At 37.9% G+C, this 24814-nt stretch overlaps 1 protein-coding gene and 1 long non-coding RNA gene across 6 annotated transcripts in view; one reads left to right on the forward strand and one right to left on the reverse strand.

The window, feature by feature from the left end:
• LOC144049383 (uncharacterized) overlaps window positions 1-980 on the reverse strand; it is a 58977-nt gene extending 57997 nt beyond the window's left edge. For all 5 annotated transcript variants that reach the window (XR_013293547.1, XM_077562275.1, XM_077562273.1 and 2 more), the window contains exon 1: window positions 806-980. The gene's annotated coding sequence lies outside the window, so the exon portion shown is untranslated. The remainder of the gene's footprint in view (window positions 1-805) is intronic.
• A 125-nt stretch (window positions 981-1105) lies between these two features.
• The window catches only part of LOC144048403 (uncharacterized), a 30046-nt gene continuing 6337 nt past the window's right edge, over window positions 1106-24814 (forward strand). The window contains exons 1-3 of the long non-coding RNA XR_013293337.1: window positions 1106-1235; window positions 4420-4511; window positions 6954-7069. This is a non-coding gene — a long non-coding RNA (uncharacterized LOC144048403). The remainder of the gene's footprint in view (window positions 1236-4419; window positions 4512-6953; window positions 7070-24814) is intronic.

Here is a 24814-nt window from a genome sequence, read left to right on the forward strand (position 1 = left end):
CTTCCTTTCATGAATATATTATTGTCAGAGGAATTCATGGTAAATGCACTTGACTCTAAAACAGCATAGCAGGGTCAGAATTGGCGTCATTTTTTTGTCCGCTCCATAAAGTTCCAAACAATCCACGCAAATTATAGATTCAACTGATAAATTTGAGAGAAAACAGCACCCACTTAATTTTTTACCCTCTCTTGAACAACAAACCAATTTACAGATCAAATATAACCAGGGCTGAGAGGGTTGCTGTTAAAATGTATTCCGTTACAGTTACACGTTACCTGCTAAAAAATGTAGTTCGTAACGTAATCCAAGTACCATAATATTAAAGTAATGTAACTTGATTAATTTGGATTACTCCAATACAGAGTATGCTCATGAAGACAAAATACAAATAAATATCACCACAATATATATTCTATACAATGTGCCCCTGCTATTTGCGGGGGTGATAGGGACCCGGGCAGCCTACAAATAGCAAAAATCCTTGTGTAATGAAAAAGTATGTAGGCTATTGGTTGATTGATTGGCTTGATTGATTGACATATGCTGTTTTTCGAACTGTCACTCGAGATAGATAGATAGATAGATAGATAGATAGATAGATAGATAGATAGATAGATAGATAGATAGATAGATAGATAGATAGATAGATAGATAGATAGTCATCCAATGAGGATGACGATGTGTGACATCAACTGCCAAATTAACTTTTATCCCAGTCACAAGTTTAACCGTGTATATGTTGTGTATGATGTTTAAATACTGAATTGGTGGGAGGAAGATTTGTTTGGAAGGTGTCACTCACATTATGGTTGTAGGCTAGCGGGCTAGCTAGCAAGAAGCTACAGCGCGTAGCATGCTGCTGGACGCTCAGCTCAAACTTCCGCTCCGAGTAAGTTCCAGTGAATACCGGTCGTCATTTCCTCCTCCCGTCCGTGATGCTTTTTCAAACTGCCCGCGTGTGGAGGACACGACGAGTCAGTTCGTTTGTCCCCACCTCCCCGACGTGTAGTAACGGTCCCGCGCGCGCGTGCGTGCGTGCATGCGTGCGTGCGTGCGTACGTGCTCTCTCTCTCGCTCTCTCTCGCTCTCTCTCACTCACTCACTCACTCACTCTCTCTCTCTCCCTCTCTCCCTCTGTGCTCTAACACTTTGTTTTAAAACAGATATATTTTCATCATGAAGTTGTGTCTCTGAACACACGCTGTTATCAAAACTGCTTGAACAGAAAACAGGTGAGCTACATGACTCGGCAGAAATGACTTATCATAAGCTAATAGTTGTAAACATAGGTGGACCTCAGGTAAGTCCTTTCTGATATTGGTCATATTTTTCAACGTTTTGAGTATTAATGGATTGTGTCACTCATACAAACTCAGAAACAGATGCCGTAACATCAATTGTTTTGTGTTCTTCATTATACAGTTGTTCTTGACCAGAATGTGCACAGCTAACACAGCTAGCATTAACACTTGAGCAAAAAAAAAAACACATTAGCATGCTTGTGTAGCTTCATTATTTTAAAGAATTAATCAGCAAAACTATATATATATATATATATATATATATATATATATATATATATATATATATATATATATATATATATATATATATATATATATATATATATATATATATATATATATATATATATATATTATTTTTAGGCGCTTGACTATCTGTCACAGTGTTCCGCCAACAAAATACCATTGATAGTTGAGCTGGACAAATCAAGTTACCGATATATGATGATTTATTACTTGTTTTTCTTAAATTCTGAGGTTTTTTTTTTTTTTACATCTGTATGCCAAAATTGTTCTCAAATTCTAGATTGACCCAGTAGAAATCTGAAATAGATGCACGGGCACTAATCAGAACATCAGCACCTCTTCATTGTAAATATGGACGATAAAAGGTCAAAGAATTGAGACATGGCAAATAGATTACAAGTAAATCAGAGAACACTCATTTGAGGGCCGGTGATGATATGATATCCAGACAACAGCTCTCTGTAGATAAACACCCTTAGCGCTTTGGCTGCTCTTCAGCAGGGTTCCAGGTTCAATGAGTTGTGGGTCAGTGCCAACAGGCTGATGGGTAATCTAACAAGAAAATGTTATTGTCTACTGTAGGATGGCTGGCACTCTCTCTGCCTTCTCTGCTGCATTTTCATTTGTGTACATTAACATTGGGAGGTAGAAATTTTGAGATAATTACATTGAGGTCAAAGGTCAGGAAAGGAAACAGAATGAGAGTTCAGAAGAGAACTTGGATGAGAGAACAGAGACTTCCATTCTTATGTTTGGAGTGTGTTACTTTCTAACACTCTGTGACTTTAATTACTGTATTTTGCACTAACTATTATGATTCTCATTTTATTGATTTATTTTATGATATTTGAAGGTATATTTGAGAATGAACACTATCACGCATTTCTTTTGTCAGTTAATCTATACTTCTGAGTGTTCTCTCTGGTTGGCTGTTCATATTTTGAGTCAGCACATACCCTAACACACAATTAAAGGCCACTTCAGTCCCCAACTTTATTTTTGTACAAATGCTCTTTAAAGGTTACTGTAAAAATGACCTTGAGGCAAGTTGAATATAAAGAAAAGCAGGCTGACTTGTCATGTGCCTAACATTAGTGCGATGATATGTAAGGAAAGTAAAATTGCCTATTTAAATAACCTTGCTTAAAATAGGGGAGGGTGTCATTAATCTTCATGTCATTGCCAAGGATAAAAGAGAGGCTTAATTAGAGCTAATAGGAATTTCATCTCCCACTATACCCCAAGACGTCATGTGGTGGTGATGATTCACTTTGTCTGTGTTGGAAGAAAAAAATAGAAATGCCCAAAAAGTACATCTAACAGTTATTTCTGAAATTTAGAATGAGATAGAATTGGATTCACAGGAAATTATATATAACAGAAATTGCAGTCAATTAGTATGTGTATAAGAGGTATTGTTAATTCAACTGTCAATAAAAGTATTTCCCAGTTGTTTGATTAGCAGTAGAAAATGGATGGAGGAAAAACAAAAATAAAGACCCTGGACTTCAGAGATTAGCTTCTAAATATATGAGTATTGTAAATCTACTGTATGAAATATATGAGTATTATACTGTATGAACATAGTTGCAAAGAACTTTTTTCAGAATGATACCAGTATGAGTACTCAATTATAGTCACCAATATGGAGTACCAATACCACTAGTACTTTTGATGCATGAAAGAACCCCCCCTCCTCCTCCCCCCCCAAAAAATATAACAGCTCATTTTAATGAAAGACCTGTAAGTATTATTTTCCCATAAAAATTCTAATTTCCAGAGGGCATTCAATACAGGTATCAGCCACTGTCGCGAACACCGATACCTTGAAATGAGGCTGGGTGTGACCCAATACCGATACCTAGCATCAGTACTCGCCCATCACTATATTTGAATATATTAATATATTATATTTAATATAATATATAAATATTTCAATCATTCAAATTGCACATTGCCTACCAACAATCATCTCTGACGTGCGTCAAATTTAGAAGGCACATTTTTACTTTAAAGGGACTTTAGAAGGTTGCTATGAAACAACATAATATTTAAATAAAAAATTACCAATTTTATATATAAAAAAAAAAGAACTTTAACCTGTTAAAGGCTGCAATACTGTATGAAAAACAGGAATGCATTGAGTATCAACTCCATGCACTTTGAACGTATCAAAATCATTTTGACCCAAACAAAGAACAGTGTATTTGACTGTTCTTCAGCAGGTGGCTGTTGTTTGGAGTTCCTGCAGTTTTTGAGACTGTGATCTGGGAATGTAAGGCGGGCTCGCCTGGATCACAGACTACCACAGAGATGTCCTTGAGCTTCAAATCTAACCGTCGGCTTCTAAAGAGGGGCCAACAGTCGCCATGCTGCTTTATAGGGCTGCTTCCTGGAATCTTTTGCTGTTTGTGGGAAAAGAGAGAAATAGACATGGCAGCACTGAACACAATATGCTTTTTCTTCTTTGTTGCTAAGATTGTTTAAAGACAATTGTTTAAATTGAATCTGCTGAGACTTGAAGTCATTATTTTTAAATGTTAAAGTACTCTTCTCTTGCCGCGTTTGTATGAATCTTAATTTAGTTTAGAGACCATTGTTATTTCAAAATATACCTTTTCTGACTTTATATTTCTTTTCTAATGTCAAATATGTGCTTTGATGTAAAAGTAAGAAAGAAAAAGGGACGTTATTACTTTTGGGTGATATCAAACATCTCCTGACCTGATACAGATTGAAATGTTGAGATGCAAAGCAACTGCTTTCACTGCAAAAGTGCATGAGCACAATCATCTATCATTCACTGAACCTGTTGGACTACGTCACCCAGTCGTGGATTTGCTTTTTCCATTCTTTGTCTGTGCAGATCTTGAGCAATTTCAGGGCTGGCTGGCTCGGAACACATGTTTTGCCTGAGGGAATTGAGTTACGCGGGAGTAGTGCTACTGTACATCTACAGTAAGTAAGACCTCCAAAATGTGTGTAACAGTCGTGTTTGTGTGGTGCAACACATGCTCATAACATAACCAATGTTATGCCATCAATCTCTTTTAAATAAGGAATAAAGTTGCAGGTTTGTGAGTTCATCAGAGACGTCAATGCTTTAGCGAAGCCACAGTGATGTCATAGTAAAGCTACATTCACACCAACAGCGGGGGAGGCGTTCTGAAACCCTTCCTTTGCTAGCGTATCACCGCGTAGAAAAGAGAACACCGCCAAGTACTTCTTTCCTGGCACTATACAGCCAGGGCACTATTTTATCCAGCAACGCCATTTTCTTTTTCTCTTTTTTAGGTACGTGTTTACTTCCATTTAATCTGGCAGTCGGTGTTAGCGCTAAATAGCTTAAGCTAATGCATGTTAAACACTATTGCTACCTCGGTCCAGTTCAACAGCAAGTAAATACGCTTAACAGCACTCCGTATGCTACTTCCTTGTTCACCGTTTGATCCCGGCTGGCCGTGTTGTTGGGCTCAGCTTGACCACAGACAGGAAGCTGTGTGTGTGACGTAGCCCGTACTTGAAGCCGATTGGCTGCCACGGGGCAAAGCGCAAAGAAAGTTCATATTTTTCAACTTGGGCAAAAAAGGCTAAAGTGCGGATTTTCGTAACCTATATACAGACGCTCCCCTACTTACGAACATTCGAGTTACGAACAACGGTACATACGAACATTTCTGCGCGTACAGTATGTCGAAAAATGTTCGGAAAGAGATGCTGTAAGTTAGATTTTGTATTGCGCGTAGTGCTTCTTTCCGCCGCTAATACCGACGCTTGGCGCTGTGAGAGCTCATTGGAGGCTCAGCAACGTGTCGAGGAGGAGGAGGAAGAAAACGCCGGTCCCCATGAAGGAGGAAATAACTTTTGAAGCCGATTCCAGCGACAACGAAGAATCTCTCATGATATAAAATCCTCCTCTTCCTCCTCCTCCATCATCTCCTTTAGCATCGAGTACATCTTCCAAGAGTAAGTTAAACTTCATTTTATTTATCTTATTACGTACATGTACATACTGTGTGTGTCTCTCGCGCTCTCTCTCTAACATACATAGTACAGTACAGTACTGTACGTATTCTCTCCATTTTATTAAGTTTTTTTCAGTACAAACCAATGCAGGTTACTTGTACAAGCCTTAAACATACTTATATAAACCTTCAATATACTTATATAGGCTTTAAACATAAATTATAATACAAAATATAGCACTGAAGCAACTTACGAACAAATTCACCTTACGAACGATCGTCCGGAACGTAACTCGTTCGTAAGGTGGGGAGCGTCTGTATACATATATACAAAAGGTATCTTCAAAATTGCTGAATTAAAAAAATCACATTACTGAATCTATCTTTGATGCTAACCGTTTGACTAGTGAACAGGGGATTTCTGCATCCCGCAATGGATTATCCTCACCTTAGAGTTTTCACTGTGTATTGTGAAGTTGAGAAATATTTCAAATGCATGATTCTGCAGACGGCATTACACACTAAAGTGTGCAGCTCAAACCCCTTCTGACAGGAACGAAAGTACACATCTTTCACCAAAGACTTGGACAGTTTGCAAGGAAATTGTCTCCCTTGCTGCAATGTTTTCATCTTAAGATAGTGTGTCTGCCTGCCAGGTGACCAAAAAGTAGAGAAGAGATCCATTGTGAACTAGAAATTGGCTGCTTGACCCTATGACTGTCCTTTGCAGTCCTAGACAATGTAAATAGAGAGACTGTATCTTGTTTTGTGAAGTAGTAAATCTGTATGCCTTCCGAAATGTCATGTTACTTACAGGCCATTGGAAACAACAGAAGAGTCTAGAATATAACCTTTGCCATGGTACATACAGCTTTGGTCCACTCCACCTGTGTCATAAATATCCGCTTTGTCCACATCCCCCCCCCCCTACTATTCTCTGGTTGCTATTCACTTGCCTCTTTTTCTTGCCCCTTTTTTTTTTTTTTTTTTTATCATGCTTGAGTCTACTAAAAAGCTATAAATAAATGATTAACTAACACTGAACAACTTTTTGTATTCCGCTTTAGTTGCTGGTGTTCTCCATATTACGAAATCACAAAAAGAAAAGCAACGATAACCTCAACTTTATGTAGTCACTGCTTTTTATTTTACAATAAGACGTCTGATGCAGTCCTAATGAATAATACATTATTGTCTCAGGAACTAAGCCCTTAAGAAGTGAATGCGTTTCATACCTGTGTGACTAACTGTGAGAAAGAAATGTTCCTGTGCTCTAATTAACTGTATCACAGCTCTGCCAAAAAATGATCTTCAGATAGAACACCCAAGTCTGTGGGGAGAGAGGCGCTGAGATTCTGCATAAATTACTACAGTGCATTGTACAGCCGAGCCTTTTCATTTCTCTCAATAACATGACCTAATTTTTGATACCTAGGGGATTTGCCAGCATCTCCAACACCCCCCCCCCCCCCCCTCCTTCTCCAATGTCATATTTCAACATCCGTGTGAAGGAAAGGAACACACTGCGGCAGAGCACATAAAGAAAACAAGGTAATTGGCAGGTCAGCGGTGATCCAAATGGTGAGGTATCACGATGGTCTTGTTCAAAAGATTGTGTTTATTAGACAGAATGTCTGAGTGATTAACTGGGTGTGTGATATACTTGTCTCACAAATTAAAAAGGTTTCGGCATATAGCTGGAAGTAATCGTAAAGAAATTAGATGATGCTTAATCCCGTTATGTGTGATCTTAGATTCCCTTCAGTTTTTTGGGGGTTCAATAGAAAGTCATCCACTTACAATAATAATAATAATACTAATAATAATAATAATAATGCTTGATTAAAATAGTACACTTTTTGTGGTTGTTTATCGATTTAATTTAATTTTATGTTGATGATTGTATTACGTAAAACTTATTTACGTTGGTGACGTGTCGAAGGTGGGCGCTATCCATTTCACCCGGTTGATTTTTGTTAATTGCACTGCTATCTGTTGTCATATTTATTAGCTAGCATTCATTTATTTTTTAGTTCTGTTTTTATGTGATAATCATACTTATGTATGGGGTGTGAGGTTATTGGGTTGTGTGTCTAGAGGTTGGGTGGGTGGTAAGGAGGAGGCCAGTGGGTGGTTGGAAATGATGGTTTTTTTTGTGAAACACTTTGAGTTGAATGCGGCACGGTGGCTGACTGGTTAGCACGTCCGCCTCCCAGTGCAGAGGACGTGAGATCGAGTCCGGGTTTCGGCCTTCCTGGGTGTAGTTTGCATGTTCTCCCCGTGCTTGCGTGGGTTTTCTCCGGGTACTCCGGTTTCCTCCCACATTCCAAAGACATGCACGGCAGGTTAATTGAACGCTCCAAATTGTCCATAGGTGTGATTGAGAGTATGGCTGTTTGTCTCTGTGTGCCCTGTGATTGGCTGGCAACCAGTTCAGGGTGTACCCCGCCTACTGCCCGAAGTCAGCTGGGATAGGCTCCAGCGCCCACTGCGACCCTTGTGAGGAAAAGCGGTTAGGAAAATGGATGGATGGACTTTGAGTTGATTCTTTGCATGATAAGGTGCTATATAAATAAAGTTGACTTGACTTAATGAAATACGATGACATCCATCACAGATATCAGGGGAGCGTAGAATCTGTCTGCCTGCACCCAAATCAAACACCAAAATAACGGTACACTACCTGCGCCACAACTTAGACCTGCTTAGCTGGTCTAAAGTCTAGTCTACTTTCAATCACCAGGAGCGAATAAGAGAAAATGCCCTCAGCCAGCTGGAAAGCCCGGCATGCAGCAGTGCAGCACGCTTTGCCAAATTGATATTCTCTAATCAAATGAGTGTGCATTGTACAATTGTTGTGTGACAGGCTTTCCCTGCGGTGTAGTTAGAGAGGCCGACTATGGTTACAGTCAGCAGCCCCACTTTTCCCAATTCCCGTTACATCCATGTTGTCCCTGAACCGTAACAAGATTGTAGTGGTCAGCCCTGTGGAGACACAGGTAGCAGCTGATCCTCTGTTATTTCTCTACAGTCTCATCATGGCTTAGGCCATTTTATTAGCAGCAAGTAGATTCTGTTTCTGGGGTCAATCAAGATGATAGATTGGAGCCACGAAGGGAGCAAATCCAGGAGCGGCTGAACAATCAGCAAAGCAAACACAGAAGGTAGTTCAGACTCTACGGCTTACAGAGGATAATGTTTCCTTCTGCATTTTCTTAAGAAAAAAATCCAAGAAGAAAGCTAGATTTTTGTGAGGTCATGGTGTAAACAGTCAGAACTCTAACAGTAAATGATGCCCGCAGTGTGAGTTCACAGTCGAACAGCATTCAGCTTCCTGCACTCTTAATTCCACTCACTGACGTAGCCACCCCATTTGAGTCGAATGGAGCGGTTATTATTGGAAAGCAGTCAGGAAAGCAACACTTTAACGTTGGTTGTAAGTGGCCGTGCCATTAAGTGTCTTGGAGCCAAGACTTTGAGAGAAGTGAAAGCTCACCAAATAGCTACAGCAATGCTTCTTTTTTCTTTTAGTTGGGTTGAGATTTATGAATAACTGCTGAGACTGACCAGCATCTGAATTTTACAGGTTTTCTCTTTAAATGTTGGCAAACAGACGATTGAACAAAACTTCTTAAGTTATTGCTGAAAAAGTTCCATTTCTGCCTAATCAACTGTTTGCTTGCTTGTCCCCAAGAAACTTTCCAATCAACAAGCAAATGTTTGAATGCAAACACATTTCTATTACAATCAGACTCCAAGTGCTAATTAATGAAAGCTAATTAAAATTGTTGTAATTAGGCCTGGAGAACAATATGTGGAAAATGAACAGTTCGTAATATCAGGCTTTGAATTCAGGGAAGAACAATTGTTACGCTTAAAGCAAGGAGAGCGTCATGGATAGCCAATTGTGCAACTTCAAACCAAACAGTATAGACTGAAGTCTTAATATGCAAACACGTGTGACCAGTCAACAGTAAGCAATAAACATGCTAATTCAGGAGAGGGTAACTGACAATTATGTGGAACCAAAGGTAAGTCAGTGGCTTATAATGTGCACACCGCTGCAGCAAAATAGTCACGGCAGACATTAAACAATGAGGTTGAGTGCTGCAACCACAGTTTGTATTCCTACTTCCACCCACAACTTATAAAATATTAAAGGTCTATTTTGATTACAATAACTCTCACTTCTAGCATTTACATATAAAATGCTGTTATGTTATAATGCCACTGCTTCAAGGCAGTGTTGTGTATTACAGCCTTGAGCTGTGTTGGAAGCCAGAAGTGAAGTTCGACTTTATATGATGTGTGATTAGATGTGGGTGATACAGAGAATGAACATGGGAGGCTGGGGTTTGTCAAATAAAGAAACTTCTGATTACATGTGCAACTTTAGGCTTTCATCTGTAGATGGTACACATTGTAATGCCACAGTGTTGTCTTTGTATTCGTACATACAGAGAATTGATTAGTATGCAGTTTGTTGTCAGTAAAAGTCTCTGGCGGTTTTGTAATGCTACTGTAATGTTATGCTGACATGTGTTAATTGATGAATATCTTGATGGGAAATGTGTTTTCCTCTATGACAATGACCCCTGAGATTTTAAGAGATGTAATCAACAAGTAGAAGTAATCTCGGCTAATTTGGTTGGAGTCGTAAAGCATTATTGCTGATGCAGGTCCCACATGCACTCTAATAATCACAATACACATCATAGTAGTAGTCACATCATACTGTATGTGACTACTCGTGTTTCCCTTCTTGAAGTGACACTGTACTGTATTTCATACTCAATAAATATTTCCATCCATCCTTTTTTTTTTATAGCACTCCCATCCATCCATCCATTTTCTGTACTGCTTATCCTCACGAGGCACTTCTCATTAAAGTCACTGACTTTGGGAAAGAGACAGGGTTAAACCTAGACCGGTTTGCCAAAGAGCACACTGAAAGCTATGGGGCAGAACCAAATCGAACTTGTGTAGGAGCATGCAGTCATATCTGTTAAGACTTCCAGCTAAAATATTTTGTCATCACAAGTCTTTTGGCTGCGATTCCATTTGAAACAGTCTTACGTGTCATGTGCCATAATAGTCCAGGCGCTAACGTCATGATACAGTAGATAGATAGATACAGACGCTCCCCAACTTACGAACGAGTTACGTTCCGGACGATCGTTCGTAAGGTGAATTCGTTCGTAAGTTGCTTCAGTGCTATATTTTGTATTAGAATTTATGTTTAAAGCCTATATAAGTATATTGAAGGTTTATATAAGTATGTTTAAGGCTTGTATAAGTAACCTGTATTGGTTTGTACTGAAAAAAACATTTAATAAAATGGAGAGAGTACGTACAGTACTGTACTGTACTACGTATGTTAGAGAGAGAGAGCGAGAGACACACACAGTATGTACATGTACTTAATAAGATAAATAAAATGAAGTTTAACTTACTTTTGGAAGATGTACTCGATGCTTAAGGAGATGATGGAGGAGGAGGAAGAGGAGGATCTTATATCATGAGAGGGTCTTCGTCGTCGCTGGAATGCGCTTTAAAAGTTACTTCCTCCTTCATGGGGACAGGCGTTTCTTCCTCTTCCTCCTCGACACGTTGCTGAGCCTCCAATGCTGGGTGAGCTCTCACAGCGCCAAGCGTCGGTATTAGCGGCGGAAAGAAGCACTACTCGGAAAAAGGCGCGCATACAAAATCTAACTTACAGCATCTCTTTCCGAACATTTTTCGACATACTGTACGCGCAGACATGTTCGTGTGTACCGTTGTTCGTAACTCGAATGTTCGTAAGTAGGGGAGCGTCTGTAGATAGTTTGTCGAATTTTAGATTTGCAAGGCTGAATTTGTAAGCCATCAATATGTTAATGCTAACTGTCCAATCAATGGAATTAAAAGGTGCAGCCATATTTCTATTAGTTTAACATTTTTTCCACTTTTATGTTAACAAGAGTATAAAAACTTAGAAAAAAAATATTTTATTGTACATTTAGAACAGATATAAAAAGTGTGATTAATCGTGAGTTAATTGTTGAAGTAATGCGATTAATTTCAATTAAATTTTTTAATCGCCTTTCACCCCTACATTATAGCAACTGCAACACCATTCTTTAGATACAATGCACTATACATTTATTGTGTTACAATCGAGCAAATGTATGATTGGTAAAGGGGGTTGCACTATACTAACACCGTGTTTACATGCACCCCCTTTGTGTATGCAAAGTAGGACTAGCCAGTGAAATGTAAGATTCAAATGGTCTCGTTGAAGGCCAGCTTTTCTTGATGTATTGTGTCGCCAGCATTGAAAATATTTCAAATATGAGAGTGTCTGCAGTTCCACGACATAAGACAAATAGGCTGCTGTAAAAAGTGAGGCATGAAATATTAATGGCAGCTGCTAGTAGAGGGAAGCGTTCAACTTGGAAGAATCACGGTCAAATGGACAGTTGCAAACACAAACACATCAATGAAGCAATTGTTGTTTGATTGTGTATTTTTTGTTCTCAAATAAGGGTTTTTACAAGTTAAGGTTTCCAAGTAGGGTCACAATTTATAACAGTGCTTGGATTCTAGATGATGGATGCACCTGTCAGAATGTGTGACCTCAAGTTTCAAAGTAGGGTTTTAACATAAGCATGTCACAGTAAAACAGAAAGTTGTTACCTGAAAATGTGGCGCTGCTCTTCTTCTTGCTGCATATGTGGCCAATTTTCTGCCATAATGTACCTGCAATAGTATGGATTATATTTAGCTTTGAATCAGCAGTCAACAAGGGAGTCTTTACTCGCCACTGGGGAGGATTTGCTGCTGCCCTAAATATACAAAGAGTTTTTACAAGACCGACTCCATCTGTAAAGGACCACCGGACAAGCAGTGTAGTCCTTCGCCACTGTATAAATATAATTGAACTGAATTGAATTGCAAATGGGAGGCTATGCTGCATATAGTGTCTGTCCATAGCGACTGTGGTAACATTTAGGTCACATACTAATGACGGAAGACTTCGGTTGTCTTGTTGCTTGTTTTGTTTTTTCGTTTTGAATGAAAAACACCCTCATATGCCTCAGAACTGCCCTTGGCATGCTAAGTCAGAGAAGGAAAATGAATAAATCATAAAAGACTATAAATATATATATATATATAGTATCCACACCCGCACACACACAGATGTCTTCTTTTTTGGACTGAAAACGTTACAGCCATGTCCCACTCACAATCTCTTTGGGCCTCATTCACAGTGCTTAAATCATAAATTCATGCTTAAATCGTGCATATGAAGATTTGAGAGCAAAGAGCAAACTTAACATTTGTCAGTTCTAACAAAGACAACAATCCCTTGACCCGCCTCTGGTTGGCAACCCCTGCTCGAACAAAATGCATAAAGATGCTTTCATTTTTAATTTATTTTTTACATATTTAAGTTAATGACCAGTTCAGCATCCTTAATATGAATCATTGCAGGAACACTGTACAGTATCTGACCCTGCAGTAGTTTGAATTTAAAGCAAGGCATAGTCGGCCATGTACAAATATATTTTGTTCTGCTGTGCAATTTCCTTTGATATTTGTGCGTCCATGTACCCTGCATAAGCATGTGCAGTACAGTACATAAAACATTTAGTTTTCCTGCCTGTTTTAGCAACTCAGCTCATTTCCCCATCTGGATTCTTTTTCATCTTGACCGTTTGACACCTACCAGTCAATCATAGTCAGTAGCCTACCTTGTTACACAGATGATACATTTACGCTCCTCCCATGTATGCAGGGACATTTTCTTATTTTTCAGAAGGTTGCAAACTGCTGTAAGTATGTACTGTACAGCATATACATCCAATAACTGACCAGATAAGAGGATCCCATATAAGTTTGGTGGGTGAGTAATAAAATAAAATAAAAATCAGAACTGCAAGTACAGACGCTCCCCACCTTACGAACGAGTTACGTTCCGGACGATCGTTCGGAAGGTGAATTTGTTCGTAAGTTGCTTCAGTGCTATATTTTGTATTATAATTCATGTTTAAAGCCTATATAAGTATATTGAAGGTTTATATAAGTATGTTTAAGGCTTGTACAAGTAACCTGCATTGGTTTGTACTGAAAAAAAAATAAATAAAATGGAGAGAATACGTACAGTACTGTACTGTACTACGTATGTTAGAGAGAGAGAGCGAGACACACACACACACACACACAGTATGTACATGTACGTATTAAGATAAATAAAATGAAGTTTAACTTACTTTTGGAAGATGTACTCGATGCTTAAGGAGATGATGGAGGAGGAGGAAGAGGAGGATTTTACATCATGAGAGATTCTTCGTCGTCGCTGGAATCGGCTTCAAAAGTTATTTCCTGCTTCATGGGGACTGGCGTTTTCTTCCTCCTCCTCCTCCTCGCCACGTTGCTCAGCCTCCAATGAGCTCTCACAGCGCCAATCGTCGGTATTAGCGGCGGAAAGAAGCACTACGCGCAATACAAAATCTAACTTAACAGCATTTCTTTCCGAACATTTTTCGACATACTGTACGCGCAGAAATGTTCGTATGTACCGTTGTTCGTAACTCGAATGTTCGTAAGTAGGGGAGCGTCTGTATTTTGTATTTAGTATTTAGTATCTATTTCTTTTTTTTTTCAATACGGAAAGATGATTTGAGATGTTTTAAGTTCAAATTGTAGTCACTGAATGAATTAAACTCGGGCAACATAGATATGCTGTTATTTGAGGTATTCCTAAATGTTCGCATTATGATCTCTCATTTAGCACCAAATGATGCATGAAGCCCCAAAGACATCACATTATTATTTGATATTAAAACTGCTTTCTGCTTAAAAGCAATACCTGATGATACAGTTGTACATTGAAAGGCCTAATTTTGAAGTCTCTCTTAGTAGAAGTGCCTGCGCCAGTTGGCAAGCTAATTCCCTTGAACCATGCTTGTATGAGCACCAACCCCAAGGAAGCCCCTTTCTTCTTTATCCAACATATGAAGCGTCTTCCCATGTGATATCTGGGGACCTCACACCACTATGCAGAAGAACTCATTTGCATATCCCACACCTCCTGTTTGCACGACTCCCATTCATCATTAAAGACAACCTCACCGTTCTTTAAATAGGTGAGTGATTTTAATCAAGCGCATCCAGCAGAAATCAGAAATGAGCATTCTCTTGTCTACAAGTTGAAGGCCTGCGTCCTGACTCCTGAGTAAATATTGCGTGCAGATAAAGTGTGACCGTAAGCAGAAAAAGGCAAAGCAGGTTTTCTGAGACTCAGCACTTTGACTTTGCCTGATGTGCTGCATTTTACAGTATACTGTTAGCATGGGACATAGAGATACATTTGCAAGTGACAATGTTGGTTTTCATTTGGGACCTTGAACTCTACAAATACAATCACTGTGTGTCTCGCCTGTGATGGTAGGAATAGTCGTCAGTCCTTAAAGCAGTGGTTTTTAACCTTGTTGGAGGTACTGAACCCCACCAGTTTCCCTTGCACATTCACTGAACGCTTTTTTATTGAAAAATAAAATCTATATTTTTTCAAAGTCAATGACTGCCATCACTTAACTTTATGTTTCTATTTCACTTTAAAACAACCTCCACTATTTTCTTAAGATGGAACCCAGGGTTGAGCAGATAACAATGAAAACAGCAGAGGCCCTAGAATTTAACCCTGTGGAACACCATGCTTTTCGTTATACATGTGAATTCATATTGTTCATATTGGTCTGACCACTTTCTTTTTTTTTTTTGTTCAACATAGCAATAATAATAATGATGCAACAATCCTATACAAACTCGTTTTCAATCATGACATACACAATCGTGCATAAACAATATTATCATTATATATATTATATACAATATGGGAAGTGTATAGTGGAAAATTGAAAGTCCATCCATCCATTCTAAAGCGTTTTCCTCATTAAGATCATGTGTAAGCTGCAGCCATTTCCCGTCTGATTTTACGTTTGCATCTCATACGGACGTCATATAATTACACTGAAGAAATCTATGATCAATCAAAATCATACACATCTATTGTCACAGTCATGAAACATATTACCAGCCACAAAAACAGCAGAAACAAACACACACGCACAATCTTAACACTAATTCCACACATACTAGTACATATTAAAAGCAAACACACCAGCGCGAAGCGCAATAGTATATGTTGTTTGTATATTGACTCTGCAGTGAGAAGCTGCTACAAAAGGTGCGAAAGAAAAGTAGAATAAAAAAACATTCAGTAGTGTGAGAATTGGATGATACAGTATGAAATGGCACCCAGTCTCTCTTCAAGGTTGTAAACAAAGAATGAATAGGAGGAAAAAAAAAAATCCATCCAACAATGTGCCATTTATCCATCAACAAGTGACGTGACACCAAGGTTAAAGTGTAACATTGACTGTTTGCAATAACTAACTTCGCTGCTGCATTTCAGTGCCTTTACTTGAAAGTGGCATCTCAACCAAAGGCCAAACCATGACTGACCACACACATATATATATATATATATATATATATATATATATATATATATATAGGAGCCCGGTTAAAATGGTTCCAGCATCTTTTCTAAGCTTACAAGCAGCCATCATTGAACACTAGCATCAATCTAAAGTGACATATATGAATCCTCTAGAAAGGCGGTGATTGCACGCCCTAAAATGTCAAACTGCTGCTTTTATCCCCAGCATCGTGGCAGTTTGCATTCTGATTGGACATATCTTGAAAGGTTAGCTCCAGAAAGCACTTTTTGGTCATTTCAACTTTCAATAGGTTGATCAAAGTTTAAATCATTCCGGTGATAACAACTGATGTGATAACTTTAATAAATGAATAAAATTCATTCAGCAAGAATAGTTTATATTTGGAATAAGTATGTGGCAAGACTTGATGTTGGTTCTGGTTCTGGTTCTGGTTCATTAGATTAGAATGATCATTGCAGAAGACCATAGTGACCATTGAGATGATACACAGAGTGCATCATTTTTTTATCAACAACTAAGGATTATGATCAAACATGATGAAGTCTAGATTCTATGATACTGGAGCATCAGTCAAGGGTTTGCTTTTGGGTTTCATCATCGGATGGAATCCTGTCCAATATACAGTATGTGGATTATGATTAAATATAGAGTCTGTGCCAGGAAACCAACCAATTACCAATTCTACTGTCATGATCCCGTTTCCCTGCTTGCATGTTTCTGACCCTTTTTTTTTTTTTTTTTTTAAAGTTCCCTTCGTTACCTTGATAGCAGTTGCTTCTGAAGCATAATATTGCCACCAAAAAAAAGCATGAATATGTCACGATAAATATAGCACACATAAAACATAGAGCAAAAATGCTGAAATAAAATCTATTTCTGGTGCTAAATCTTTTAGGTTTTTTTTTTTTTAATAACAATTGTTTGTGGTTTGTTTTTATTAAATAAAGGCTGCTTTTTAATGTCTCTAAGGGGGTTGTAGACTCTAGAAACCAGTATGAATCGAAGTACAACAGCACATCAACAGATGGCTGTGAAATTTTGGATGGGCATCCAGACCCCTGCCTGCCTCTAGTCCAACATCATTGAAATGCATACAAGTGATTACATGTAACACCCCTGAATCACAAACAGGCGACCTAACATGGTCAGAGCATTTTTGAACAGTGCCAACAAACCCCAACAGTGATCAAGCATAGGTCACGTTGGTCTGTGCTCAGCATTCATTATTACGGCAGAATCGGGATTGGCCGCGCTTCCGATGGGAGTTGCACGCTGGAACACTTCTGCAGGCTCTTCTGAGACATTCTCTGCGGTGTTCGTCAACAACCCCCACATGCGAAGGCAAGATACTGCAACCGCATCCCAGAGCAGCAAGCACACACAACCCGCATGATGAAATGTGTAAAGCACTCTACTTAATAGCATTGACAACAATTCAGCTAAATGTACATTGTGAATGAGAGGATGGCAGTTAATAAAAAATAAAAATATACCTTCCAAAGTGTTTTACAGAGGTATACAATATATATGATTTTTTTTCTCTTTTTTTTTTTCCTGGAGATATATACGATTTTTGACAATGAGGACTCTTGACAAGCTAGCCAGGATGAGCCTACTTTATGAGTAACGAAAACTTTACCTTTCGCCAGCTTTTTTTCAACCACTATTCAAGCAAATTAATGTCATTTTAATTTATTTGAACTAGGGGTGTCAAAATTAGTGCGTTAATTTTGAGTTAATTTAACGTTTCTTTAACACCACTAATTTTTGTAAAGCACGATGAATGACCACCCCTCACTTGAATAGACACGTCCACGTCAAAATTTAGTTGTAATAAATTTAATAATAATAATAATGCATATATTTGTGGAGACTGAGGTCAAGTTGTATTTTACAATTTTAAAAAATTGCAGAATTTCACAAGTTACTTCATGTTAAATATCATTGTCACCAACGTCTTACAAATGCAATTAGGCCATCTAGTGGCAGAAAAATAACCAACACAAGTCAATATCATACTCGTTTCTTTCTTCTTCTTTTTTTTTGTACATCTTTTTAATTTTATCTCTATTTTATGAATTATTATGAAATTTATGTATCAATAACTAAAAAATGCAGCCATATTTCTATAAAGGTAAAAAAATTACCACTTGTATGTTAACAAGAGTACGAAAAATATAATTTTTTTTACATTTAGAACAGATATAAAATTGCCGATTAATCCTAAATTAATTATTGATGTCATGCAATTAATTATGATTAAAAATGTCAATTGCTTGACACCCTAATTTGAACATATTTTTACACACTACTACTAGCCTAAGAGGTCCTTGGGTGTCCAGCCCGCCGCGTATACCGATGCAGATGAGGCCGCCCATGTAGCCGCCTTGGTGCGTCCCAGTGAGAATACAATGAAGTGTTTTTTTGTGTGTGTGTCAGTGTGTGTAAGTAAATTTCACCAATTATGTATTCATCTTAATAAATGTATAATCTGTAGTTTGATTAAGTGTCAGTATTTTTGCCAATCTGGCATATATTTTACAGCCACGGGGAGTTTTCACCAGTTAAGCCTTTAAGGCTGCTTCGTTTCAGGCTGTCAAGTACTCCCAACATGCTCACAGCATGAAACCAAGTGATGTTTGAGCCTTTTAGGCCAAAGAGGACTCCTGATGCGTGCCTGTTATCAAAAGTGTGACTAAAGCACTCACTATTAGCAGTTTGTTTTAGACAAACATTTGCAAAGTAGTCATAACCTACCCACACATATGCCAGAACCAGTAGAACACTGCTGGGAATTCAAAATGGTCCTGTTCATACAATATGACACACTAAAGGGAGCTCCCACTGGAAGCAGGCCACACATAGTGAAGATGAACTGGCCAAGAAACACAGCGCTCTGGGGTTTATCTGTGTTTCACATCCTTCTTAGATGTGGAATACAAATGTTACGATTACATCAAACATCAGGCATTTGTTGTGAATCCAAAATCTTTTGGAACCTGTTCATCACTTACACCACAGTCATTTTCATGGTGCTAGAAAACCCTTTTCTTTCATCTGGAATATTTAACATTGCATGTCTGCTAAAGTCTTGGGAATTTACAATGAAGGACCTTCCACTAAATACGTTCTGTTTTGTTTGTCACTTACACAAACTAGTAGTTTTGACATAATGCTGTTTGAATGAAGGAAAATTCCAGTCAGTATTTTTGCCCTCGACTGATGTGGTTATTTGACCCAAGATTATATTCATGCATGACCCTGGGTATTAAACAATTTTACAAATGTGATTACATTAACAGTCATCTTATCCCAAAAACAAAAGCAGACAATGTTCTCCTGAGTGAATTAAAAAAAAAAAAACTCTTGATGGAGAACCCATAATAACTAGGGGTGGGAATCTTTGATGTCTCATTTTTGGGCCTGCGATTCGATTCACAATCGATTTTCAATTAAGAAAGATTTTTGATTCAAAATGATTTAAATGACAATGATTTTTGCTTCAATCTATAGATGTGCAAGGAATTGTAATGATCTACTCCAGTCTGACTCGCTAATGCTAATTAGCGAGCTACTCGCGGCACTTTTATCACTCAAAGGAACGTCTTTTATTGGAATAACTTGATTGTGACTTTTTCCTTCTACTCTCTAATAGGCTACAACTTAATAGTGTATTAGACCGCGTGGAACCACACTGCCCCTCAGTGGCCAAACCGGGTACAACATGAACAGCGCTCCAAATAAAGGCACACACAAAGGCAAGACAGTATAAAATAATTTAAATAAAATTGATTTTGAGACATTTAAAATCTATTCTGAATCGTACTAGATGAAAATCGCGATTCTTATGAGAATCGATTTTTTTGGGCACACCGCTAATAATAACACATCCATGACAGGACAGTGAAGGATTGGCTTGATTACGCTCACCACCGCAACTTCGTCCATCCTTATGTGAGAGAGGCAAGGAGAGACAGAAGATCAATAAAAATACAGAGCAACACAAGGACTATTGAGGGTTTGGATCTCATGAACAAGAAGCTTTCTCTAAATGCAAGTCCAAAAGAACTCTGTCACTCATATCTGACAACTCCAAAAGACAATTACTCGTAAAAAAGGGAGGTTTTGACAGTTAATTAATTCCATACGGAAAAAAAGCTAGAAGCTTGTTATAATTTAAATCAAACAAGAGAGCTGTCCAGATTGTTTAATTAAATTTAAGAAATATTGAGATTAAGCAGACAGGTCATGTCTGGCAAACATCCACACCGTCTACTAACTGACAGCATGCAAAATAATGTTTACATCTGTAATGATCAAGTGTTTTTGTATTCCATATTAAAAAAAAATTTAAAAAAAAATGAATCATCAAGCCATATTTCATATCAAGCATGCAAATGATCCTAAGTAAATATGAGAAGATGCAGGTAAATTAAATTTTGGTTTAGCCAAACACGACTATGACTGGAGCTTTTGTTTGTCTGGTTACTGATACTTGCTCCCACCCAGAGAGTTATCGTTTCCATGGATACGGACGTGGGTGATGCTGTTGGGGACTCGAGGGAGACCTTCTCCTTACGCGGGTTCAGTTACTCCGAGGGCCCACGTTCCCCATTACAGCGTGTGCTCTTGGAAATCGTGATCATTTACTGCCTAAAGATAGTCATTCAAAGCCCAGCCGCTGCATTTCTTCTTCTTTTTTTTTTAAACACATTTAAATGCATGGCTCATTGTGCTACACCTTTGTTATTTAAAAAAAAAGTGCAGTCCCTGCAATTGAAACCAATTGATGACAGCATCAAATAAGCAGCATTTACCGGCCATGTCATTTCATACCACTTGCTGACATGGTTTTTGAATACTCCTTTTTGTCGTACATTGTATGGGATATATGAATGAAGATTTTTGTAAGCGATGCTTACTGTCAGCAGTCATTACCGTTGACGTCCTTGACACACGGTACTTGCTCATGCCCACTCTTTGAAGTGTGTGCATTATTCAGTTCTTTTAATGCTTACAAACTGTTTGCTTTGAATTGGACCCTTTTTGACATATGACTGCAAAAAGAAGTTCAAAGGATGTTCGATACTACTTTTTTTTCCAGAATGACACCAGTATGAGTACTCAACTCTTGAGTAGTCGCCGATACTTCTACTTGGTACAGATACCACTAGTGCTAAAATCCACACAGCCTCCCCCAAAAAAATATGACAGATAATAAAAAAAAGCGATACATCATAATACAGCATTTTTTCCCTTTAAAATTGCATGAAATGAATAGCTTAAAAAAATATTTTTTATTATTAACTCATTCACTGCCATTGACGGCTATAGACGTCAAAAATTCATTTGAACTATTTCTATTAGTTAAAAAAATTATATATTTTGTTAAGAGTATGAAAATCTATAATTTTTTATTGTACATTTAGAACAGATATAAAATGTGTGATTAATTGTGAGTTAACTAGTGAAGTCATGTGATTAATTATGATTACAAATTTTAAGTCAAGTGAGACCGGCTTTAGCCAGACTCTCGACTCTGAACATGATCATCAATTTTAAAAACGGATGGTTGGATAAGGGAAAGCAGATTTTCTATCATCACTGTCACATCCGCAAAGTTTGCTAATTATATTGCAGCGCCCCAGTTACCGCAGCGACTGCGGAAAGCAACAGAGACAGAGACAGAGAGAGTAAAGAGACTTTAAGAAGGCTGCTGGAAGATGATTCTCACGTTTTAAAGTAACAACGACAAGTGTGATGTTTGTTAAAAATGGCGATGATGAAGTTCTAAATCTTTCTTGTCATTGCCTGTCATAAGCTCAGTTAGCTGCTCACATTCCATGTGAATTATTTACATATTCCGGCGGGGGTGCTTAAATATTACTGTTTCATGTCAGCCTTGGTAAGAATGACCGAAAACACACACTGACAGCTATCATATTCTACTGACACCGTGTGCTGTTTGAAGAACCTACCCAATGAAACTGTCATTTCAGTGGCCACCGTAGCGTTGATCAACCTATTAGCAGTTAGCACGTAGCTTTATGCAGGATGACTAGCACCCTTCTTACTGTCTGCAAGATGTTCCGATTAGTTCTGCTTCAGCTGATTAGCTTCCATGAAAACAACTTTTCACAAATGCTTCTTCCAGATAAACATTTTCTATCGGTACTTGTTAACGGGAAGCTTCTGTATTGTACATTAGAAGGGCAGTGGATTATCAAATGAATACAAGCAATTGCTTACATTATAAATGAGATGACATTTGTTACAAATGTCTATCACATGACCATAGCACATTATTTAAATAATCTATGAAAAAAAAAAATCCTCTCTGGCTCCAAAAGCATAAACCTTCAAACCGATAACATTTCTGATCACTAAATTATAATAATTATTATTATTATTAATTATTCGTCACGCTACCAACGAGCTAGCTACGGCTACAATAGGCTTGCTTACAGTTTATATACAGTTTACATCTGGTGAGGGGCGTGGCTTTGGTCTGAGACTCAAGAAGGGAATAGTGAAGTGAGGCTACATTTAAATCTTCGTAGCATTTCACTTTCCTTTCTTTTCTTTGGTCCTTCCTCGGGTCGCCTCACGACTCTGGCTGGAAGTGTTCGATTTAGGTGAACGGTATGGGATTTTTTAATAGGTTTTAGGTGAACTAATGAATACACACACACTCGCACGCCCGCACATACACTTACTCACCCACATACAAAAAAAAGAGAAAAAAAAAAGAGAGCAATGATGATGACATGACAAATCGGTAAAATTACCGACTGAACAATACTGAGCTCTCCAGAATTTTTTTTAAATAATAATAATACAAAAAAAAATAATCTTCGTAGCGGGTATAAAAATTGCAAAATCCCCATTGATTAGATTGTTTTTTTCCTCAGTCAGGCAGGCCCCAAATGTTTAGTTTCATGAATTCATTTGAAATGTATCAGCTCATGTAACTGCAGCAGGGTAAAAATACAGTAGTCAAGGAAGTGCTTAATTGATTATAATTTTGCATCATTAGGCTCATTCAATGCTCTTCCTTACTCGTCGAAGACAAAGTTAAGAGGAAAAAAATCAACTTTCTTCCAAACCAGAAAACAGTACGCCACTGTGGTTGACTTCTTATGCATGGAAACTTGGCGTAAAGGGTCACTTCCCTTCTTTTAATCTGCTCCTTTTCCACGCTTGCGGTGTCTGCGGCAGCCTTAATTTTGATGGATCATTCTTGTGTTGACACGCTGGAAACACTGCTTGGCTGTAGAACAGTTCCCCGCTCATTGAGTAAGTGGTTCAAATTTGCTGGAAATGTATGACACAATGTAGGTAATCCAATTATTTCTCTCTTTTAACTCATTCACTGCCATTGACGGCTATAGGCGTCAAAAATTCATTTGAGCTAATTCTATTAGTTTCACATTTTTTTCCACTTTTGTTAACAAGAATATGAAAACACACAAAAATATATAATAACAGATATAAAATTTGTGAAGTCATGCGATCAATTACAATTAAAAAATATATATTGTCTGACTTCCCTAATTTTTAATAATCTTTTTTTTTTATTAGGGGCATTATTTTTTTTTTTTTAATTATAATTAGTCACATGACAACTAGTTAACTAAAGATTAATCACAAATGTTATATCTGTTCTAAATGCACAATACACATTTTTTCTAGGTTTTCATACTCTTGTTAACAAAAGTGGAAAAAAATGTGAAACTAATAGAAATAGTTCAAATGAATTTTTGACGTCTATAGCCGTCGATGGCAGTGAATGAGTTAAAAAGCTGAAGGTCACTTATCAACTGTTTATTGTTTATCTATATTTTTACTCAAGTTATTGAAAAAGAAGTAAAAGTATTAGATAAATATGATGAGATTTTCTCTAGGTCACTTTTTCTGATGAACCAGAAACAGGTGACACATTCAATGACTTGTAAATAGGCTGATCCTTTTCTCACAGTCTCCATTTAATTTTTTACAAAGGGAACAAAATGAGATATTTGGTAGCAAGATCGGGGAATCACGTGTTCCCTCTAGTAGGCTAACTGTGATCGGTTGGACATTCTCGTTGCTCTCATTGTAATAAATCCTTCCCAACCCATGCAGGAGAATAGCATATTGATCTTTTCGCCAGAAATACGGTCCTTCCCAGCTGTCTGCTTCTGCGGCATCATAGTGTGGTGAAGCTCCAGGCATCTTTCGGAAGGAGCCTTCTGGGTGAAAAAAATCTTTTTAATGACAGCTTCAATTACTAGGCTGTATAGTGACTGCAGTGTGCCAACACAAGCTTTGCGAGTTGAGGGATGAGTTTGCATCATCTACCAAGATGCTACCAAGATGCTTAAAGAGAAACCGAACTCTTACCCTAGAACAAAAAAATGTGGGTCAATGTTGTGGAATGATTGAACTACACAAAAACTGAAAGTGCTCATTTGACAAGTGAGACAAGGGGAGTTATAATTTGAGATGCAGATGTGACATGCCTAAAAATAGACTGGTACCTCTAAATGTGAATGTCACAATCAGGAATCATTCATAGTTCAGACGTTTAGCAGGTGCTGTATTTTTTGTTGTTAAAATATTTGTCAATCAAGTATTGTTTGCTTGTTCACATGCGACCTCACTAGTCTAAACACGGCATTCTGATTAACATAACATTTGTGGAATATGAGTTAAGCAGCAAAATCCAGCCGTTTTTATCCATCTCAGGGGGCGGCCATTTTGCCACTTGCTGTCGACTGAAGATGACATCAATGTTGCTCAGATCTTA

The sequence above is a fragment of the Vanacampus margaritifer genome, chromosome 3 (assembly GCF_051991255.1).
Source record: "Vanacampus margaritifer isolate UIUO_Vmar chromosome 3, RoL_Vmar_1.0, whole genome shotgun sequence".
Classification (NCBI taxonomy): Eukaryota; Metazoa; Chordata; class Actinopteri; order Syngnathiformes; family Syngnathidae; genus Vanacampus; species Vanacampus margaritifer.